At 40.3% G+C, this 23,233-nt stretch overlaps 1 long non-coding RNA gene across 1 annotated transcript; it reads left to right on the forward strand.

Moving 5' to 3' along the window:
* On the forward strand, positions 1 to 21,033 carry LOC105476598 (uncharacterized). The gene is made up of 3 exons (XR_011606545.1): positions 1 to 533; positions 20,270 to 20,510; positions 20,747 to 21,033. It is a non-coding gene; the product is annotated as an uncharacterized lncRNA (long non-coding RNA).
* Positions 21,034 to 23,233: the final 2,200 nt, after the last annotated feature.

Raw genomic sequence — 23,233 nt, forward strand, 5'->3', positions numbered from 1 at the left:
CCTCGGCCTCCCAAAGTGCTGAAGGGCATTCTTCATCGGCCAGATGAAACGCCGTGACCCAAAAGAAGGCTGGGCGTGTATAAACGTGTTGCAGGACTTTTCCTTGGTTCGGCTAAAGACGGGGTACTCGTCCGTCCCATGGCCATGAAAATTTAGGCTCGCAGGTGGTTTGAATGGTGAGTAGGAGAGAGTTGTAGTGGGTGAAGAGGAAGAAAAGGGGGAAACGAACTCTCGCAAGGCGAGTCCCTGCTAGGGCGCTTCCCGCCTGCAGCTTGAATCCCTGGTTCCACACAGGAAGAGGAGGGGCCAGGCTCCTCCCTGCTCCAAAGGGCACGAACTTCTGTGTCTCCACCCCGGTGCGCGTTATTCCTAATGCGCAGGTTGGTTGGAAGTTTTCCGGGATCGCTTCCAACCTGGCTGTCTAAAAGGGAACCAGATTATGCAAGGCTTTGTGTTCCAGCTTAGGCTAAAAACCAAGAACAACTTTATCCTAAGGTCAAGAGGAAATATTTGATAGGTTCTAAAGAAGGGAGGTAAGTGATTGCATTTCCATTGTGAAAGCGTCACACTGGTTTCCATGCAGAGACAGCTGGTCCCGACCCTGACAGAACGCTAGTCCTGGTGGGATGGGGCTGGTGGGAAGAGACACAAGTGCGCAGATGTGAGTGATGTCTGGGGAAAAGTCAGCATTTGGGGCGTGAGGGCCAGGAAGCATCAAAGCTGATCCTGGGTCTCTGAGTGATACCTCTGGGTGGTTCCGGGGGCTTTTCACTGCTATGCCTTTAATAGTAAATCTAAGAAATGAAGACTGTGCTACGGAATCTATTTTTTTTTCTTTTTTTAAATTTCAGATGAATTTTTTAACATGTCAGTGATTTGATTAGAAAAATTGCTTCATTTTGTACACATTTCTGCAATTTGCCTCTGGGCACTCAAATATTCTGGAAAATTATACTTTGTAATGGGATTGAATAAATGTTTAATTTTTAAAAATTTACTCTCTTCAAGAAACATGCCATATCTGGGAAAGGAAAGTAAGAATTACATTTTTTAAGTGTAGATAACAGCACTCATGAATATGTGTGTGTGTGTGTGTGTGTGTGTGTTTGCAATGCGTCCGGAAGTAATAAATTATATTGTAATGTTGCCTTTTAAGTGCCTATCCATTGCACTTAATGCTATACCCCCACATTTCTCTATTTCTACAAGCAGAGTTTTTCTTTTTATATCCTCAGAGCACATTCATACCATTGGGAAATTGCAATGTTGAGAAATGCTAAGCCTCAATCTTCAATTCGTGTGGCCAGTCAATGGCAGAAGCAGGTCTGAAGTTGGGGATGGAAATGGCTGTAATGCCACAGAGCACTAGAGTCATGGCGAAAGCCCATCACAACCAGCTACTTCTGGGGAACTCTCTCCTTGCTGAGTTTTTATATATATCACTAAGGAAATTGACTTAAAGATTAGAGCTTCAGTTTCTCAAGATGTGTATGTGGAGTTATTTAAGTCACCACGTCTTTACCTTAAACCTCCTTAAGGATTCACTTTTGGTTTGACCCCTCTTTTTACATTTCACCAATAGGGTACATAACATATTAATTACTTTTAGAGAAGTTCCCTCAAAGGGAACATTTTTTTTTTTCTCTACAGAATCTTGCTCTGTCACCCAGGCTAGAGTGCAGTGGTGCGATCTCAGTTCACTGTAACCTCCGCCTCCCAGGTTCAAGTGATTCTCCTGCTTCAGCCTCCTGAGTAGCTGGGATTATAGGCACATAACACCACGCCCAGCTAATGAGGGAACATAATTCAATCCGTATTTTATTTAGCCCCATGACCTACTGAGACTTACCCTTTGAAAAAGGCACTGTATTTTCTCTGCAGTCTGTTGTTCCCTGTGTATTCTAAATGGACAAACCGCAGCAAGACGTTCCACTGTGATGTGAATATTAACCCAATAACAGGATGTCTGTGATGCTCTGTTGTGCATATGGATCTGCTTTTAGAAACTAACAACTCTTGAAAGAATATTACAAACAATATAATGCATTTAACATCCATATGGAAACCCTGAGTTTTATTTGTATTTTTTGTTGAATTTGTTAATACACTTCTGAAATATAAGACTCAGAACAAGTTTCTTATGCTCCCTGAAGCATAGTTTTCTCATCAGTGTAAAGGAGAGTCTGAACTGATCTCTGAGATCCCTTCTGGCATTGACATACTACCAATCTTTTATTCTATAATCTTAGATTATTTCTGTAATAGACTAAACACCTTACCATATTTCTAGAATCTGACCTCATTCTCCAAATGGACTCTTTTAAAAAATGAACACAGAGGAAGAAGTATCATTTCTGAATGGCTTTTTATTGAAGGCATCCTCTTTAATAACATAACTTGAAATCCAATTTGGTTTCTTTTTAGATCTCACAGAATTACTTTTCTTCATAAAGAGAATGTGGTTACCTTGGCCACTGTCTCTGATTTCATCTCTAATGCTACGGCCTTGTTCCCTATGTGGTCTGATTTAAAATATCCTGACTAACTTGACAGAAAGATCATCTCTTAAAAGATCATCTCTTACCATTGCTCTCCCTAGTCTCTCAATTCCTTTTTTCTCACCAATTTGCTTTCTGCAGTACTGCAGATCTGTGCCTCATTTTGGGTGTTTGCAAAGTGCATTTGAATGTTCATGCCTATATCAAATACTTGGGGGTATTCCTTGGGTCTATTGCTAAATATAAAGTAAAACATTGCTCAGTTTCTTTAATTTTTGGATTTGCGATTCCTATTTTTTTGTATTAAATACTTGAAGAGTGGTGTTCATAAATTGTGGTACAAATTCAACAACAAAAGCTAAAACATGAGTCTTCTCCATTCAGCCAGTAGATGGAAGTATTTCATAGGGAATTAGCAAGCAGCAAGCTTTTGTTGTTTTGGGACTTTTTTTGGTGTGTTTTTTTTTTTTTTTTTTTGGTGGAGGGGGTGTTGTTTACTTTTTGTTTATTTATTTTTAAAAAAAGTTAGAGGAACCTGTCTGGAATAAAAGTGGAAAGGGGAAATGAAAAAGAAAAAAGAAAAGACTAAGAGAGGGGCACCCAATCCCATAACATGCAGGGCTTCCAAACTGATTCAACCTCAGCAAAAACCTGTTTTCTGTTCAGGCTCTGTCTATTGTCTTCTGTGATTTTGTTCCTTTTGAGAGAATAGGAGGATAAATTAAACTGTTGATAACTCTGGAGTTTTTTTTTTTATTTTTAATGTAATCTCTATAGATCCTTGAGAGTCCTAAAAATCTTTTCATGAGAATGAATAATGCAATCAGTCTCTTCAGCAATCAGGCCAGCTGAGCATCAAGCTGGTGATTTTATTGGAATGCTTAATGTCCACCACAAAGCAGAGTGAAGGAGACAGCAGTGGAGGCTCACTGTTGGCAGTTCTGACTAGCAACTCTGGCCAAACTTCTGATGCCAGCCCTTTGCCCATCCTCTCCACCACTCCTGTTTGGAATTAGTGGTCTGTCATTAAAAGACTAAAGCAAATCACCAGGCATTGGCCCAGTGGCTGGTTGCATTATTTCCGTGGGTGCTGTGTGAACGTGTTTCCGAAATCCTAATTACCATGAACTGTGTATTTGTTTGAGTCCCAACATGAGGCTTAGGTTAAAAAACAGTTGTCACCCCACAACAGCATAGGAGATGAAAGCCATCTTTTCTGTATCAGATCTTATTGAATTGGCACGTTCATGCAAAAATACTCCTTTCCACAGCCTTCTGTCTCCTTGTGAGCTCTGGCAGGAGTTGAAAGGAGTGGCCATTAGATCCATCTTTGGTTTGAGGATAGCCCAGTAGTTTTTCAATTAAGGGAGAAACTAAAACGCCATAGATAAAATAGCTCTCCATAATAAAATTCATTTTAATTCACATATTTACAAGAAAATACAAACAAATGCTATAAGATGCATGCACGAGGCAAATGAAATACCCTGAAACTGATTAACATATTCTTATGCAGAGCTTTACTTATTCACCCAGCTTTGTTCTTTCTACCATCAAAGGGTAATGTTGCCCTCCTTATTGGTATTTCTAACTTTCTTCATCAGTATTGTGATTTTAATTGCATTTGTCTAAAAACTGCCTTTCTATGCAATGCCCTTGATGTGGAGCTGTTTGCATTAATACATTTATTTTCTTTTTTCAGCATGTCCTTGAAGTATGGGTCTTTGGAATATAAAATGCAAAAACTATATAGATAAATATTGGGGTACAAGAATTATTGAGCTTTAAATCTGTTTAGCACTTATTCCTGTTCATTCTTTTTAGAAAGGAGGAAACTGATACCCAGGCAGAAGAATTTGTTCTTCAAACTATGAATGCAGAGCTACCCCAATTCATCCACACGCATAGTATTTCGCAGAAAAAAAGAAAACCCTATGATGTCAAGCTGTCATAAGGACTAATGATAAGCTTATTTGGCAAAACCTTTGATTTGGCAAATCCTCTGAGTTTTAAAATATCTTCTAATCTTATTTCTAACAAGCATTGAACTGATGGGAGAAAAGGGAGTACTACAGATGAGATAAAGATCAAATCCTTTGTGGCCAAGAGAGATAGTGAAAGGAGAGAGCATAGCAATTTGGTGGCAAGATTTTATTTGCTTGTCAAGGTAGCAACTCTCTATGGAATGGCCATCTCTGAGCAAGTGACCTCTTCCTCTCCGCATGTATGCTGTGTCCCGAGCGCCCTGTGTCCAGTCCCTGACGAGCCAGTGTCATTGCAGTTTCTTCAAAGCAAAGGTCACTGTTGGGAAATTTTGCCACCAGAGGGCAACACTGTCTAACTTTTGCTCTTAGGGACCTGCCAACACCCCCACCAACTTCCACAACTTCCACCCCCTTTTTAAGGAAAAGTGTGTGTGTGTGTTTTCCCCAGGAGTATGCCAAATAAACCCTTCAGAAATCACATCTTTGCAGTCCCTGATCAGAATGGGGAGAAAGAAATGCAGTCCTGATTAACAATGAGATACAGGAGAGCCCTTGGCAACTTTCCTGGCAATTACCTTGGTGCTCACCTCGATGAAACTGGAAGGACAAGTGTTTAGGGCTATAGATGTGAATCTCACTAGTATAGCTAGGCAGTGTGGTTGCATGTAACACAGGTAACTCTGTTCATTTTTTAAAAGAGTCCATTTGGAGAATGAGGTCAGATTCTAGAAATATGGTAAGGTGTTTACAGTCTATTACAGAAATAATCTAAGATTACAGAATAAAAGATTGGTAGTATGTCAATGCCAGAAGGGATCTCAGAGATCAGTTCAGACTCTTCTTTACACTGATGAGAAAACTATGCTTCAGGGAACATAAGAAACTTGTTCTGAGTCTTATATTTAAGAAGTATATTAACATCTGAAAATCCAGAGAGGATTTAGGTTTGCAAAGTTCATTCTTGTCCTGGATCACCATCCTTGGATTAGTTAACTTAGTGAAAGAACTAAAAAGTAAACTCGTTTATTGCATCTCCACTCAAAATGTCTTCCTGAGCATGGACTTTTCTTGCAGCAAAGACCACGTTACAAGATGATCTCAGCCATAGATTATCAAGGTCTAACACAGAAATCAAGATGTAAGTGGGAGAGTCTTAACCATTTTCCCCATTTAATGTGCCCATACAAAATAAAAACGCAGAAAGGTAGAAGGTAATTAACTAATTTTCCCCAGAAAGATCGTGGTGATGTTAGAAGGATCATCCAGGACTTTCTTTCTTGGCTTTGTGAGTTATCCCTAACCCCTTCTGCAGCTAGAAAATAAGATTCTGGGAGCTCTTTTGGTTTCTGGAGTCTTCTTCTCAACCTGTCTGTCACACACTGGCTGTCATTTTCCCTCCCTGACCCATCTCATATCCTTCTCACTGCTGGGTAAGTTAACACTTGGCAGTGGATATACTCAGAGTCTAGTACCTGGCCTGACCACACAACACCCAGATAACCACACCGTTATCCTTCCCACCCAAGCTCAGCCTAAGGACAGTGGCTCCCAGGGAGGCAGATCAGCCGGCTCTGCTTCTCTGTTTGCTGAGAGTTTCCAGTTTGAAAAACACACATCCCCATTTAATGGATCATCTAATGGAAATCACCTGCTCCTCGAATAATCGTTGAACAAATTGATAGCACACAGTAGTGAGGCTTCTGGGCTTCAATACTACCTGACTGATTCCAGTAGATGGAATGAAAACAACCCAAACAAACCCCTGTTCATTGTTTAGAAGCTCATTATTCACAGGGGAATCATGGCCTCTACAAATTAGAGCTCCTCTACCGGAAAGGCAAGAGGGTCCGTGGCCAGGGGAAAAGTGCCCTGAATCCTCTAGGGAGGGCTTTGAGTGCTGGCTTTGCTACTTATCAGATCCGGGGAAAAAAAGAAAAAAAAAAACCCTGCGGAATCCATGGAGATAAAATACCTACCCTACCCTGAAGCCTCGTAGACAGTATGAGGTCAAGTTAGGCATCATGAGGAAAGCTCTTTCGTGTGACAACACTCAGGCACTCAATAATAATACAGCAGTCCCATTATCCACAGCTTCACTTTCCATGGTTTTAGCCACCCATGGTCAACTGTAATCTGAAAATATTAAACATGAAATTTCAGAAATAAAAGATGTCTATGTTTTAAATTGTACACCATTCTGAGTAGTGTGATAAAATTTTACATTATCCTGCTCCACCTCCACGAAGGACATGAATCCTTTTAACCAGGGGACCCACACTGTCTCTACTCCCGGCCCACTAGTCACTTAGGAGCCCTCCTGGTTATTAAACCGACTGTCGTGGAATTGTAGTGCTTGAGTTCAAGTCACCCTTATGATACAGAAGCTAAAAAGAAATTATTTAGGCAGATAGTGAGGGTAAGAGAGTCCTCAGTGGAATTTCCCTTTTAATAAAAAGCAGTCCCCAAATTATTTCTTTTCTCACAAACAGCAGCCTGAAAAATGGAGCTACAGACATAAGCAAGCTGGAAGATTGCACAGGTGACTGCCAGCAGCTGTGCAAATAGAAAAGGGCTACCTGAAAGCCAGTTATGTTCAACATGGAGGCTCCATTTTCCCTTTTCTTTGTTGCCACGTGTACAATAAAGAAGCAGGCAACATGGCACCCGCCAGGTAGCGAACCCATCTGCATAATAACAGATTAGACTGGGGCAGCCAGTCTCTTTGCACACTATGTAAATGGCATATCTGGTCCAAACAATTCTTTGTCCCCTATGTAAATCAGATACCACCTCCTCAAGGTAATCTATAAAACTCTGTGCATTTCACCAAGGAACTGGCAGCTCATTTTCTTTGGGACCCCTCTCTGCAGTTAAAGAGCTTTTCTCTTTCTTTTGCCTATTGAACTTCTGCTCTGAACCTCACCCTGGTGTATCCAAATCCTAGTTTTCCATGACTGTGGGACAAGCAACCGCAGGTATTACCCCAGACAAATGACACGGCTTCACTTATTCATAATGGCCCCCAAATGCAACCTTAGTGATGCTGGCAATTCAGATCTGCCAAAGAGAAGCCATCAAGTGCTTTTTTTAAGTGAAAAAGTGAAAATTCTCCATGAGGAAAGAAAAGAAATTGTATGCTGAGGTTGCTAGGAGATATAGTAAGAGCAAATCTTATATCGGTGAAATTGTGAACCAGATATTGCTATAATTGTTCTATTTTGTTATTAGTTATTGTCGTTAATATCTGATAAATTAAACTTTATTGTAGCTCTGCATGTGTAGGAAAAATCGTTGTACTGTATGCACGTATTGGGTTTCAGGCATCCACTGAGAGTCTTGGAACATATGCCCTGTGGGTAAAGGGGGACTACTATAATAATAGCTGTTATTTATTGAGCACAGAGTTCTATATTAAACAGTTTTTGCAGACTGCCTCACTAAATCATCTCAACAGTAAGTGCATAGTAGTGTGAAAGGAAAACAAATCTTGGGACCCCAAAATCACTAAGTTAAAGGGAAAAATCAAGCTGGGCACTGTTGGGGCAAACCGGCCTCCCATTCTATTCAAAGTCATCCCTCTGTTCACTGAGATAAATGCATATCTGATTACTTCCTTTGGAAAGGCTAATCAGAAATCAAAAGAATGCAGCCTTTTGTGTCTTATTTACCTGTTACCTGGAAGCTCCCTCTCTGCATCCAGTTGTCCTGCCTTTCTGGACCAAACTAATGTACATCCTCATATATCGATTGAGGTCTCCTGTCTCCCTAAAATGTATAAAACCAAGATGTACCCTGGCCACCTTGGGCACATGTCCTCAGGACCTTCTGAGGCTGTGTCACAGACGCGCGTCCTTAATTTTGGCAAAATAAACTTCCTAAATTGACCGGAGACCTGAGTTAGATATTTGGGGTTCACCGTAGACATACATTGATCCACTTTAGAGATTAAAAATTTCAGGGGCAGAGACACTCATTGATTTGCCCATGGTCTCTGAGCCAGTAAGTGGTGGTTTTGACTCACAGCTCAGTCAAGCAGGCTTCAAAATCGTTGCTCTCACTATTAAGCTTTACAGACAGATCTGTTGCAAGCTGCTGTCTGTATCTGGGACAGTGAAACCTTCAGCATCTGAGGCTGCTTCTCTGTAAAGAGGTTAAACCTCCTTCCTCTTTCTGACCACATGGGTCATTACAAAGGGGCACTCCATGTTAATGAAGGATCTTTAATGGCTTTAGGTAACTCCTGATTGCCTCCACTACTCTGATTTGGAAATCATGCTCTATCTAAGGAGACCTCTTCAGTCTAACGAGAAAGAAAAGGGGGTGGAAGTGGGAGAAAAGGGAAAAATACAGGAAAGGCTGAAGCCAGTCACCACACCTAATTAGCTGCATTTGCAGCCTGCACAGACAAGAGCTCTCCTGAGGAGCAGCCAGATGACGAGGGTGTGTTTCTTTGCAGGAAATGTTGTCCCCTAGGAGACAGGAAGAAGTGGCCTCTAGCAGGTGGAACCAAGGTCATCTAGAAGTATTTCAGTTTGAGGTCTGAACTATGGAGACTGGGAATAGCTCCAGAGTTCTGAAATGCATCAGGAAGAGGGTATAACCTATGATACATCATTCGCCATTCCTTGCTTGGTGTACATGTCTGGGATTAGTTTGTCCCTTCTCTTAATATTTTAAAAGTACTATCTCCTTGGTTTGGGTAGGGTAGGAAGCCGAGAGTTTCAGATCTTCTTTTGCAGCCTCCACAACATCTTGCAAAATCTGTTCATATTTTAAACAATGAGCTTGCTGGAAGAGAGAGCTATGCGATGAGAGTGAACACACACGTGTAATGAAAAACTATGAAAAATAAATTTAGTACTTTATTATAACCTCAAGAGTGCAACCCGAAGGAGGGATGTGAGATCTGGTACTGTTTTTAAGGAAGAGACGGTAATAATGACCAGGTAGAATTTAGAGGATAAAGGAGACAGAGTCATTCCAGATGAGAAAATGTCAGGAACTGTAAGAATGAACGTATGTGAAAAGGGAAGGAGGAAGAAATAACATTTTTGGGATCTAGCCATTTTACACTTCCTTTACAATAACAGTCCTAGATAATGAGTGTTATGATACCCAATTAACTCTAGGATCTGAGTTGATGTGCCTAAGATCACAGACTTAATTAGGAATAGAAGGCCCAATCTTGTGATCCCAAAGCCTGGATTTTTTTCCCTTATATGATGTCTCCTCTTAATTTTAGAGTGTGATTTACTAATAAATGTCTTTCAAAAAGAAAAAAAAAATTAAAGCCAGAAAAAAAAATCCAGTTACTATTTATATGATATGGTAGGGGAAAGGACTTTCTAAGCATAAAAAGAATGAAAAAAGTAACCAAAAATAGATTTCTTAGCTTATATGACAATTGAATTCTTTATAGTTCATAAACATCATAAAATTAAAGCCAAGCAATACATTTTTACAACAAATAATTGGTACAAAATTTGGTACCTCTTATAAATAACTCATAAAATTTGTAAGCAATACTGAACAGTACTGGAAAAATGAAAAGAAACATTAACATTCAGTGATGAAGACTACAGCTAATATTTGATAACGATGTGAATACTTATATAAAAGAAAGTCTTCTTTGTCATGAGCACAAAAATGTTACCTCATATACAGCTGTTAAAAATGTAAATATTGCAGAAGTATCAAAATATTTATTTTGTTAACTGAGTAACTTATTTATTTATTTATTTTTGAGATGGAGTCTCACTCTGTCGCCTAGGCTGGAGTCTGGAGTGCAGTGGTGTAATCTTGGCTCATGGCAGTCTCTGTCTCTCAGGTTCAATTGATTCTCCTGTCTCAGCCTCCAGAGTAGCTGGGATTACAGGCATGCACCACCACACCTGGCTAATTGTTTTTGCATTTTTAGTAGAAACAGGGTTTCACCATGTTGGCCAGGCTGGTCTCAAACTTCTGACTGTAAGTGATCCACCCACCTCGGCCTCTCAAAGTGCTGGGATTACATGGATGAGCCACTGAGCTTGGCCTAGTAACTCATTTTTAAGGTATCTATCCTCAAGAAGTAATTAGAACTTCAAAGTAAACTTCAAAAGAATAATTTTTGTTTTTAATGGAAAAATAATAGCAAGTACCTAATTATTAAATGAAAAGAAAATAAATAAAGACATCCATTGGTGGATTATCTTGCCATTCATAGTATGGAAAATTATGACAAAAGAATATTAAGTTTTTTTTAAAGTAGCAACATTAAATGTACAATATTATCTTTATAATATTGAAATTTGTATGCTTAGAAAAAAGACCAGAAGGAAATGTAATATAGGGTCATTTACTATCTTTTAGTGTGAAAATATAGGGATTTAAAAAATATATATATTTTTGGCGAGCCGCAGTGGCTTATGCTAGTAATTCCATTATTTTGGGAAGCTGAAGTGAGAGATTTACTTCAGCCCAAAAGTTTGAGACCAGCCTGGACAACATAATGGGAATCCCTTGTGTACAAAAACTAAAAAAATTAGCTGGACATGGTGGCGTGTGCCTGTGGTCCCAGCTACTCCGGAGATGGAGGTGGGAGGATCACTTGAGCCCAGGAGTTCTTGAGGCTACAGTGAGCTGTGAGCATATTAGTAAGCTCCAGCCTGGGTGAGAGTGAGACCCTGTCTCAAAAAAGAAAAGAAAAAAAAAAGTAAAAAAAAATTGTTAAAATACACTTTTTATTGTCTTTAAAATGAAAATGCACTGTATTATGGTACATACTTTAAGTAAAATAATCAACTAGCTTTCCATTGTTCCTTTATTCATTCATTCATTGAACAAGTCATTACAGAGAAGCTTCTATGTGGTGGCAGGCACTTGCCCACTATGCTGCACAGAGTCCCTGCTCCCAAGGAACTTTCAAGTGTATGATCCAGTGTAAAATTACAAATGAAAATAAGTATTATGAATGAAGAGGATACGTTTCTATAAGAATTCAGAGGCTGGGCACAGTGGCTCACGACTGTAATCCCAGCACTTTGGGAGGCTAAGGCCGGTGGATCACCTGATGTGAGGAGTTTGAGACCAGCCTGGCCATCTAAAAATAACAAAAATTAGCGGGGTATGGTGGCACATGCCTGTAATCCCAGCTACTTGGGAGGCTGAGGTAGGAGAATCGCTTGAAACCGGGAGGCAGAGGCTGCAGTGAGCCAAGATTGTGCCACTGCACTCCAGCTTGGGAGACAGAGTGAGACTCCATCACAAAAAAAAAAAAAAAAAGAATTCAGAGTAAAGTAACCTGCTCCAAACTACTTGACAGGAATAGTTCTCAACTCTGATATTGGAATCACCTGGGACACTTAACAGACGACAATCCCTAGCTTGCTCCCCACCCTTCTCTCCTCTGTCCCAGGTCTTACTCTCCAGGTGACATACCCTTCAACCCGGTGGTTGGAGCACAACTGGGCTGAGGTGAGGAGAAGATGCAGACAATGGAACTGGACATGGCTAGAGTCAGACAAAGTGTGCGAGGCTTCTGGGTCCTGGATTTTTAACCTGTGCATTTATTTTCCTGAAAGCACTGGAAAACCTTTGAAGCATTTAAGCCTAGATTTGACAACAGATTTACATTTTCTAAATCTTTCCTCTCTCTGCAATGAGAAGAAGAGATTGCTGGGGAACCAGAATGAAAAAGGGTGGTCAGTGCACTATCATAGGACAGTGTGGAAGTGGATGAGGGTCAAACAGAGGAGGGTGGGTGGAATTGACAGATATTTATGAGTAAAATAGTGATGACTTGTTTATGACTGCATATGGGAATGGTCGTAAGACACACTAGTATTTATCATGTGAAATCTAATTGAGATTTATTTCCTAGATGCAAAGAGTCGCTAACAGCTGGTGAGCTTTATCATAATTATGGGAAAAACGCCCTTTATAATGTTCCCTTAACCAAAGTGAATTTGTAACAGAAAGATATTCCAAGATTAAGTATAAATAAAAAATAATTGAATTGTTCAAAGTCCCAAATATGTATGTAATAATGAACAGGGCCTGTCCCTAGGTCACCGGTGAGAAGTCTGGGCTTCCAGCACATTAGGCCACATTCTAGACCCTTCATGGTTGTCAGCATGATGAGGCCAGACTTTGTCTTGACACACTTATCCAATAATTCTGAGATGACTGGTATTTTCTAGGTAAGGAAAGAAGAACATGACTATTAGAATGTCCATCTGTATTTTATTTCATGCAAGGGTCAGTGAAATTTGATTCCTCAACCATACATTTACGATGCAGTTTCCCCCTTTCATTTGCTGTATTAACTGATATATTTCTCATTCTACTTTCATTAAAGAAAAGACTGGATAGGTCATGGCAGATTTTAATCTGTTTTAATAGAGCAAAGCATTTGCTTTGGGATAATGTAGGAAATCAAAGACTGGGCTGTATGAGACCATAGGGGTATCCCAAGAGCATGCATTTTAGACTTTTTCTGCTTCCATCCTATCAACAATCTGGGACTGAAGTGTTTGCAGATCTTTTGTCAGACAAACAGGTAAGTATTGAGCAACTGGTAAAGTGTTTATCGCTGGGCTATAGACGAGGTTAGAAACACACAATAGCCACCTCAGCTAATTGGAAGTGGGATAGGTAGGCAAAGGAAAATATTAAAAAATAAACTCGAGGTGATAAAGTGTCTTACTAGGAATGAAACGCTATAGGAAAACAAAACTTGGCATTTTGGGATAACCTTTAAAATTTCAATTATTTTGGAACATAGTAATTAATAATTTTGCGGGCATCATGAATTTTTGTCGTCGTTGTTGTTTATTATTTTTTGAGACAGAGTGGCTTGATCTCGGCTCACTGCAACCTTCACCTCCTGGGTTCAAGCAGTTCTCCCTGCCTAGCCTCCCGAGTAGCTGGGATTATAGGCACCCAATACCACAACAGCGTTATGAATTCGAATTTAGTATTTTAGAGTGATCTTAATAGGTGGGAACATAATTGGCTTCCCTGTATCTAAATCTAGACGTAACTCTGTTCTCTGCTCAGCACTGTCTCTTGGCTGTAGGTAGTGATTGAATTAAACAAAACAACAACAACAAAAAACCAAACACGAAAACACACATTTATTTCTTTTGAAAAAATGACCTGGAAAAGGAAGTCCATAGCTAAGTTTGGGATAAAAGTTAAGTGGTTCTGAAGGTTATACTTCTTAGACAGAAAAGAAAAAAAAAAATAGAGTCAAATGCTGAGTTCAACTCAGCATGCCCTCTACAGAGAAACGAGAGTGAGCAATCTGTGGAACTATTTCTGCCAGAATTTATTTTAATAGCTGTGTAAAGCCTTCAGTATTGAATTTATAGAATCATTAATTGTCTAAGGGGGTCACTTAAAATTTTAAGTTATACTTTATATAGCATTTTATGGAAAAATGATGTGTAATAGGGGTATTTTCAGATTTGCAAATTTGAGAAGGCCTAGGGACATTCCCCTCATGAATGTATATTTCTCCCATCCAAGTACTGCTTGGCTTCTGAGGTCCGATGAGATCGGGTGTGTTCAGTGTGGTATGGCCGTAGACATCAATGTATGTTTCTTAAAGTGTTAATGATCTGATGAAAAGAACAAAAAAGAATTCCCTTTACCTAGTCAGATAAGGATTTGGAGATAAGGCAGTTTTAGTAGCCAGAGTCATAATAGATTGATAAGAGTAATAATAATGGAAAAAAAGGGGGTGGGAGGCAGAGAGAGAGAGAGAGAGAGAGAAATGTAGTGATATAGGTAGGAGGTTGGAAGCCCTTTTTTAAAAAAAATGCATAAATGCATATTATGGTTAAGAAAAATTTTTGTGAGCCAGTTTCAGAAACATTCAGTGGAGATTTCAGGGACTTCAGAATTCTAGTCCTGGTTCTGCTCCAAACTAACTCTGTGACTTTGAGGAAGTCGTTTATCCTCTCCGATCTTTAATTTTTTTTCTGAACCTTAATTTCTTCATCCATAAAATGATCGCAGTGGCCTGGGTAATGCCTGAGGTACAGTTCAGTGATTTTATGGCTTGTAGGTAATCATACTATATCGTTTTGCATCTTTTTTTTCTTCCATTGAACATTATATATTGAATATTTTCCATGTCAGTAACATTACTTTAAGACATCGTTTGAATGACTGCATAATGCTTATTACATTATCTTAATTATTTAGCCATCTCCTACATATTTAAGCTCTTTCCAATGTTTTTATGATTAAAAATGCTGCATAAGCATCTTTGTAAATATTTGTCTCCATCTCCAGTGAGCTCCTTGGGTTGAGTCCTAAAAATGAAATTACTATTTTAAAGACAATGAGCTCCTTTAAAGTGTTTGATATTTGTTGCCAAATCTCTTCTTAGAAAGCTTGAAATATTTTTATGCCTACTGGAACTCCTAGGTCTTCTCCATTTCACCCATATTATTATATTTAACATTTGAAAAGTATAGGCTGGGTGCAGTGGCTCTCGCCTGTAATCCCAGCACTTTGGGAGGCTGAGGCGGTGGATCACCTGAGTTCAGGAGTTCGAGACCAGCCTGACCAACATGAAGAAACCCTGTCTTTACTAAAAATACAAAATTAGCTGGGCACGGTGGCGCATGCCTGTAATCCCAGCTACTTGGGAGGCTGAGGCAGGTGAATTGCTTGAACCCTGGAGTTGGAGGTTGTGGTGAGCCGAGATTGTGCCATTGCACTGAGGCCTGGGCAACAAAGCAAAACTCTGTCTCAAAACATATATATGTGTGTGTGTGTGTGTGTGTGTGTGTTTATGTATGTATTTGACTTTTTTTTTCCATTGGAAAGCCAGTCCTGTCTTTATTTGAGTTAAGAACATCTTTTCCATTGAGGATAATATTAACCCTTTGGTTCTCTTATTTATAGCTCATAGGTGTCTTGACCTCACCTACCAGTGATTACAAATATTTAGCAATTCCAAATTCCACAAATTAGAGTCTTCACCTCCTAATCAAACTCTACTAGGGTTCCCCTCACCCCATTATTCCCTAGAACTTGGTTAGGGAAAGGGGAGGAACTGGCAGGAAAATCAGGCATCTGTTCCTTTCCGTGATGGCTCCTCTTTCTGTCTCATCATCCTTGGCCATCAGCCTGATGTTGTTCTCTACATTCCTGAACCAACAAGGGGATCTTCTGTGTGACTGACTGGCAGGACCAGCTCTTCAGAAAGGGCTTTCTGCAGCAGTTCACTGGGTTCTTAGAAACAGAATTCCATCTGCTCCTTCCTGCCTTAGGTTTTTCCTTATCAGATAGCAGAGGACTCCAAGAATAGAGGGGCTGCAACAGGCATGACCAGGCCAGCTTCACACACTCCTTTTCACTGATCTTTAGGCTCTGACACTTTTGAAACTGTGCCCCAAAGAGGTCAAGAAATGAGTGGCCAATTCTTGAGGTCAAGAAACGAGTGGCCAATTATTGAGTTTACATGATGACATTATAAAAAATAAAATCAGCTTGCTGAAATGCTAAAACTCCCTCTGCTTATAAAATAACAAAACTGGCTGAAATTGGTTGGAACCAATATGGCCAACTGAAGTTTGCACAGAACAATCTGGTTCAAATGTTGGTTGCATGCTTCATACTAACTCCCTGTGAATTTATGCATACAACCCAGGAGTAGGCATGAAGAGACAACTACACAGGTCCGAGGATTTTCCAGACCTCCCTTTCCTTCCACCAGTCACCTACTAATCCCCAGATCCACCCCCTAAACCTTTTCTAATAAAAATACCAGGCCAGCCCTGGGAGAGAGTTGGAGCTTGACTCCACTCACCTTGTTGGTTGCTCTAAAATAAAAAGCTTTTTTTTTTTTTGCTCAGAAATCCAAGGCCATGATGTTGGCTTCTAATGCATCAAGCAGCAAGCCCTTTCTTCCAGACACACTCCTCCATTTCCTGCTTTCTGTCCAGTCCATCTGTCAGATCTGTGGACACATTTAAATCCTGATTATGCTGAGGGTTGCTGTTCTCTCTTTCTTACTGGCTCCCAGATATTTCCAAGTGATTGGCTGTGTGCAGCCTCCCTTCCCTGTCCCTGAGCATTCTGTGGTGGTGGGGCCTTTGGGAGTTTGATGGCAGGTTGAGGCTGGTCCTGAGGATGGTATGACCTGATTCCTTAAGAGGACTCATAGCCTCTGTCAAACCCCAACACAAATACTGCTACATATTGTTTAACTATTCCCAAGTTTGGTTCTGGTGTTTTGCAACATGCTAAAGTTCTTTCTGTGATTTGTTTTGTTTGTTTATTTATTTATTTATTTATTTTTAGGTAGTCTTACTCTGTCTTCCAGGCTGGAATGCAGTGGCACAATCTTGGCTCACTGCAACCTTCACCTCCCAGGTTCAGGTGATTCTCCTGCCTCAGCCTCCCGAGTAGCTGGGATTACAGACGTGCACCACCACCCCTGGCTAATTTTTGTATTTTTAGTAGAGACAGGGTTTCACCTTGTTGGCCAGGCTGGTCTTGAACTCCTGACTTCAGATGATCTGCCTGTCTTGGCCTCCCAAAGTGTTTGTATTTTTATATAATCAAATTTAAGTTTTTTTTTTCACTCATGATTTACTCCATTGTCATTGTACATTGAAAGTACCCTAATAAGTTGAACTCTAACATCCATATAAAAGAGACTTCCTCTGAAAAGCTTAAAAGGGGAAAAGATCAAGCCTGTAATCCCAGCACTTTGGGAGGTCGAGGCGGGCGGATCTCGAGGTCAGGAGATCAGGACCATCCTTGCTAACACGGTGAAACCCTGTCTCTACTAAAAGTAAAAAAAAAAAAAAAAAAAAAAAAAAAAAAAAAAAAAAAAAAAAAAAAGAATTAGCTGGGCGTGGTGGCGGGCACCTGTAGTGAGGCAGGAGAATGACGTGAACCCAGGAGCTGGAGATTGCAGTGAGCTGAGATCGTGCCACTGCACTCCAGCTTAGGCGACAGAGCCACACTCTGTCAAAAAAAAAAAAAGGGGGGCGGGGAGAAACTTGTCCTATTAGTATTACCAAGTTTATCAAGTCACAGTAATTAAAACAGTTTGGCTTTGCCAGAAAAATCAGACAAATGCATTCAAATGAGAGAGTAGAAAATCATGAAAGAGACCCAATATTGCTATGTAATATATCACAAAACATTGCATGTTAGCAGGAGCAAAGCTTACTATTCTATCAATAGCAGTAGGAAAATTGTCTCTTTGGATAAAACATGAAAGTAGAACTTCATGTAACTATGACTTAATTTCAGGTAGGTAATTTTTCTTAAAAGTGTCAGACACTATTCTAGGTACTGAGGTTATATCTGTGAAATAGAAAGATGAGGACCTTGCTTATTCTAATGAGGATAAACATACACTAAACAAATGAATAAAGTAATTTAAAAAACTTCAGAATATACATGCTCTGAAGGAAATGAGCAGGTTGATGGGCTAGAGAAGAAATGAGGTGGAGGTAAAGTGACTTCAGATGGGGTGGCATGGAAGTCTCCTTTAAGAAGTTGGAATCTGAGCAGAGACCACAAGAATTGTGTATTAGTCTGTTCTCATGGTGCTAATGAAGACATACCCGAGACTGGGTAATTTAGAAGAAAAAGAGATTTAATGGACTCACAGTTACATATGGCTGGGGAGGTCTCAGAAGGCAAAGGAGGAGCAAAGTCACATCTTACATGGCAGCAGGCAGAAGAATAAGAGCCAAGCAAAAAGGGAAACCTGTTATAAAACGATCAGATCTCGTGAGACTTATTCACTACCACAAGGCTTATTCACTACCATAGGGGAGAAACTGCCCCCAAGATTGAATGATCTCCTGCTAGGTCCCTCCTACAATCTGTGGGGATTATGGGAGCTACAAATCAAGATGAGAGTTGGGTGGAATACAGCCAAACTATATTGAATTGAAACTGTGCCCAAAATAGTTAAAGAAACTAATGACTAAGATATTCATGAGTTTGTAGGATGGCAGATTAAACAACAACAAAAGACTTGCTGAAATGCTGAAGCTCCCCCCACTCATGAGATTTCAAAGACTGCCAAACATTGATTACAATTGATTGGAACAAATATGACCAACTGGAGTCTATGCAGAATGGGCTTGCTGATGTCACAGCCCAAATTTCGATCACATGTTTCATACTAATAATGCCCATCAAATGTGCACACGTGACTGACTCATGAGAAGGCAGTGAAGAGATACCTGTGCATGCCTGAGAACTTTTTAGTCCTCCTCTTTCCTCCCACCAATCACCCACTAATCTCAGAATTCACCCCCTAAACCTTTTCTAATAAAATGACTGCCTTAGAGCCAGTACAGGGAGACAGATTTGAGCTAGACTCTAGTCTCCTTGTTGGTTGACTTGCAATAAAAAATGCTTTTCTTTTCTCAAAAACCCAGGGATATAATATTGGCTTCCTGTGCATCTAGGAGTAAGCCATTTTACTTGGTAACCTCTTCAGTTAAGAGATGAGAATGAGATGTCTACAGATGATAGCAAGGAGGGAGCAGCATCTCTGGTATATTCTGGTGGCTTCAGTATCGGAGGAGCTGGGATATTGCAGGAGGAAGGAGAAAGGGTATGGAAGAGGCAAGAGGGAGCACAGAGAACACTTATGCTGCCTCATGGCCCTGCGGTGTGGGGAAATGAGAGAGGGAGATAAAAGGCCTCCAACTGGGGGAGTTTTGGAGAAATGGGAAAACCAGCTTTCAGTAAAGGCACAATCAGCAACTGTTGAAGATGGACTTGCTGTTTCCAGGTGAGGCCATCTAATGTGCATAGTGTAGACTTTGCATGGGCAGGAAGGGGAAGGCAATGGACCAGACTATGAGGGGTTCCAAGCAGGAAGGGGACAAGAGTGCAGGTGGTACCTAAGGCCAGCAGGGATGCAAGACATTGTGGGGTTACCTCTGATGGCTTCCAGAGGAAGGGGAACAATTAGTTCAAAGTACAGTTGCAAGAAGTTAAATGATATGGAGTGATTGCTTCCTCTGCAATTTCAGATGATGTCTGTGTAATAACCTTGACTGAGAATAAGACTGAGGGAGGCGAGAGTAGGATGGAAGATTCTTACTGGGAGTGAGAGGTAAGGTGTTTGTCTTTGGGTGGCTACTTTCTCAATTGTTTTCTCTAATAATGGTCAGTCGAGAATGAGGAATTATTTCATAAGACAGTTACAGACATTGATAGCACAAGCCCCAGAGGGGACTGTCTCAAAAAAGAAAAGGAAGCTTTTTATGCCAAGATGTCATTGTTATTAGAAAGTCGTAAAGGATATATTTGTAAGCCAGTCTATGGGCTATGATCATTTGGCAAAAATTTTTAAGCCCTAAGAAATGTCATCCAATATTTGTCAACAGTGCTAAAAATGATGTGGATCGGTATCAGTTAGAATTTTACTTGCAAGAAATAAAAGTTGACTCTGACAAGCAGGAGAGGGATTTATAGAGGAATATTGAGTAGCTCACAGTAGCCTGAGTAGCTGGAAGTGCTGTAGAACCAAGCTTGAAAGCCATCTAGGCATAGCAAGACTCAAAATTGTGCCGTAAATCTGGTCTGATGAGATGCCAACATCATTTCCAATTTTAATTGGCAGAATGTATCCCAAAAGATATCCACACCATAATTCCAGAGCCTGTGACATTGTTATTTTACATGACAAGAGGGACTTTGCAAATGTAATTAAGTTTATGAACCTTAAAATAGGGAAACTATCCCATATTACCAGGTGGGGCCAATGTTATAATATGAACCTTAAAACAGAACTTTTTCTGAAAGGAGAAAGAAGAGATCTGATGGAGAAGTTGGAGAGATTTGAAGAATGAGATTTGCACCACTGCTGGTGTGAAAATGGAGGCGGCAACATGATGAGGGTTGACTGGAGCCTAATGAGATAAGAACCATTCCCAGCAGACAGTCAGCAAAAATGGGAGACTCAGCCCACATCCACAAAAAAACCGAATTCTGCCAACAACTTGAATGAGCTTGGAAGCAGGTCTCCAAGCCCACCCAAGACAAGGCAAGTCTCATTTACTGTTTAGTAAAAATACAACAAGCCACTTTTTAGATTCAAACAGCTGATTTACTTACATAGACAGCAAGAGGGAGATTAACCAAGGGCTGCAGTTCCCAATGGTCCTCATCCCTCACACCAGAAAGAATTATACAGAAACAAAAGGGGGCTATAATATGGATTGTGGGCTATGGTGTTCCTGGGGAGCTAACTCTATAGCTAAGCAGTCTTATATCCTACAGCTCCATTTTCAGGGGAGCAGAGAAGACATTCCCATGCCTCATCACAACCTGGGAAGCTGCAGTAAACCATATCATCTCATGAAAGCCTCTTGGGAGAGGTAGGTTCAGTGGGAGATGGCCTCACAGAAGCTCCTCATCATGCTCCTAGCCTCTCCTGTTCTGGAAGGATCACAAAGCATTCTTCTAAGGCTCAGGTAAGCTGTGGTTCAAGCCTTTGCATGCATGAGCTACATAAATACATGAAAAGTCACCAGGAAACCATGAAAGAGCTACTCTTCTGCACAGATTCTCCCCAGAGCCTGTAGATATTAGCTCAGACTGGCCACTACCTTGATATCTTCCTTATAAAACCTGGAATGGAGAAGTCAGTCATACCCACCTGGACTTCTGCCATACAGAATGGTGAGAAAATCAGTGTGTGTTGTTTTTCGGACTAAGATGGTGATAATTTTTTATATAGCAATAGAAAATTAGTATGATCCCTGAGCACCATAGTAGGCATGGGGCTCATTGTGACACTCATCACTGGATGCTATTGCTGGCATTTCATGGCTTGGTTACCTGGGAAGCTAGATGCACCTGTCATCTGCTTGCAGAGAAGTTTCCTCCTATCTTAATTCTTTGTTTCATCAGTTTCTCACTCAAATTCCAGAATGAGTGCTTGTTATTAGCTATGCTTAGACCATGTGCCATGCACTAACTACAAAAGAGGCTTGAAACGTGGCTACCTGTAATAATCAGCTTCTATAGTTGGGGCGGGGTGGGGTATGCTGTGCTTCTCATCAATAATTCCCCAAACATTGAAAGGAGATTCAAATAATGGTATTTTCACACTGCTGATAAAGACATGCCTGAGACTGGGTGATTTATAAAGACAAAGGTTTAATGGACTCACAGTTCCATGTGGCTGGAGAGGCCTCACGATCATGGTGGAGGAAAGGCACGTCTTAACATGGCAGCAGAATGAGAGAGCCAAGCGAAAAGGGAAACCGCTTATAAAATCATCAATCTCGTGGGACTTATTTACTACCACAAGAATAGTATGGGGAAAACTGCCTCCATGATTCAATTATCTCCGACCCGGTCCTTCCCACAACCCATGGGAATTATGGGAGCTACAGTTCAAGATGAGATTTGGGTGGGGACACAGCCAAACCATATTCAGTGATCAAGCAACAAGTGTTACTACTGCCACATACCACTCTTTTCATTGTCCAATACAAGATAAACCTTAGGCTCCCATGGTTTTAAGATTTTAATATTTCAGGAGAATACTGGTGCTTCCAGCAGGAGAATAAACAATGCTTCCATTGTATATGAAGCTGAGACATCCGCTTGATAAATGTGGGCTTCTCCAGCCACTAAGTCAACAGGAGGAAAGGAGGTTTATAATATTGGGATATTGGCCAATAAAAGTGATCTTGCTTATCAAGGAGGTATATATTTGCTGATGCACAAGGTGAAATTTTGTGAGAAGACCATTATGTGCATAAAAATAAGAGGGACTCCTTTCACTTCAACCAGTTGTATTCTGTGCCTGTGTATCCAGGGGGAAAGAGCCCCTTGTTGGTTGCTGTTTAGAGGGGATACCAAGCCTGTGAGCAACACCTCTGTCTCATGTGGTATTTTCTCCTTATTAATATTGTGCCAGAGTCTTCATATACCATTCTATTTTACAGAGCCAGCTGCTTCTAGACAATTGAATAGAGAGTAAGATCAGTGAAACCCACCAGCTTGATCTCCTTTACTGTAATGTTAATTCACTATAAAGTAGGTTCCTTGTGCAAAAAATAGTGTTCTGTGGGATATTATTTTATTATCTAAAAATATCTGGAGAGTGTGAGGTGTGGATGTGTGTGCAAGTTAACATGAATCTGTACTGCAGGGATGATCACATAAGTAAAGAATGTTACCCAGTAATTTCCATTTCAGGATGCTTCAGAGGTGGTTGTTTAGAATTTAGAAAACTTTATACCACAGTTCACACTTCACAGAAGTAGCTACACACAATGTGTTTCACATATCACAGTCTGATTCAGTACTGGAGGGTTTATTAACTGACATAAGGAATATTAAAAATATATTGTTGGAGAAATAAATAGCATTCAATAGATGCTGTCTGGAAAGGTTTGTACAGAAAAATCTACTCTTGCATGATCAATCCTCTATGATCCCAGCAGGCTAATATTTTTTGAGTAGCACCTCAGCTCTAAAACTCCCCTTATTCCCAACTTTCTCACCTGATGGAGAATTATTTGCTCTATGAGACTAGAAACATTGCTTTTCTGCCATCAGAGTATTTGTAGGGTTGTCTCAGTGTGAGCTATTAGTGGCCTTGTGGTGTGCAAAAAGAAGAGTGGGAAGGGTGGAGAGCTAGCAGTTCCTCAAGTTTGCAAGACCTCATTGTTTGCATGTTTTGATGCCTGCTCATTGATACATATTGGTACTTGTTTCAGAATTTGTATTTTTTTAAACATAGCATCTAGC

Source organism: Macaca nemestrina, chromosome 8, assembly GCF_043159975.1.
Source record: "Macaca nemestrina isolate mMacNem1 chromosome 8, mMacNem.hap1, whole genome shotgun sequence".
NCBI classification, from domain to species: Eukaryota; Metazoa; Chordata; class Mammalia; order Primates; family Cercopithecidae; genus Macaca; species Macaca nemestrina.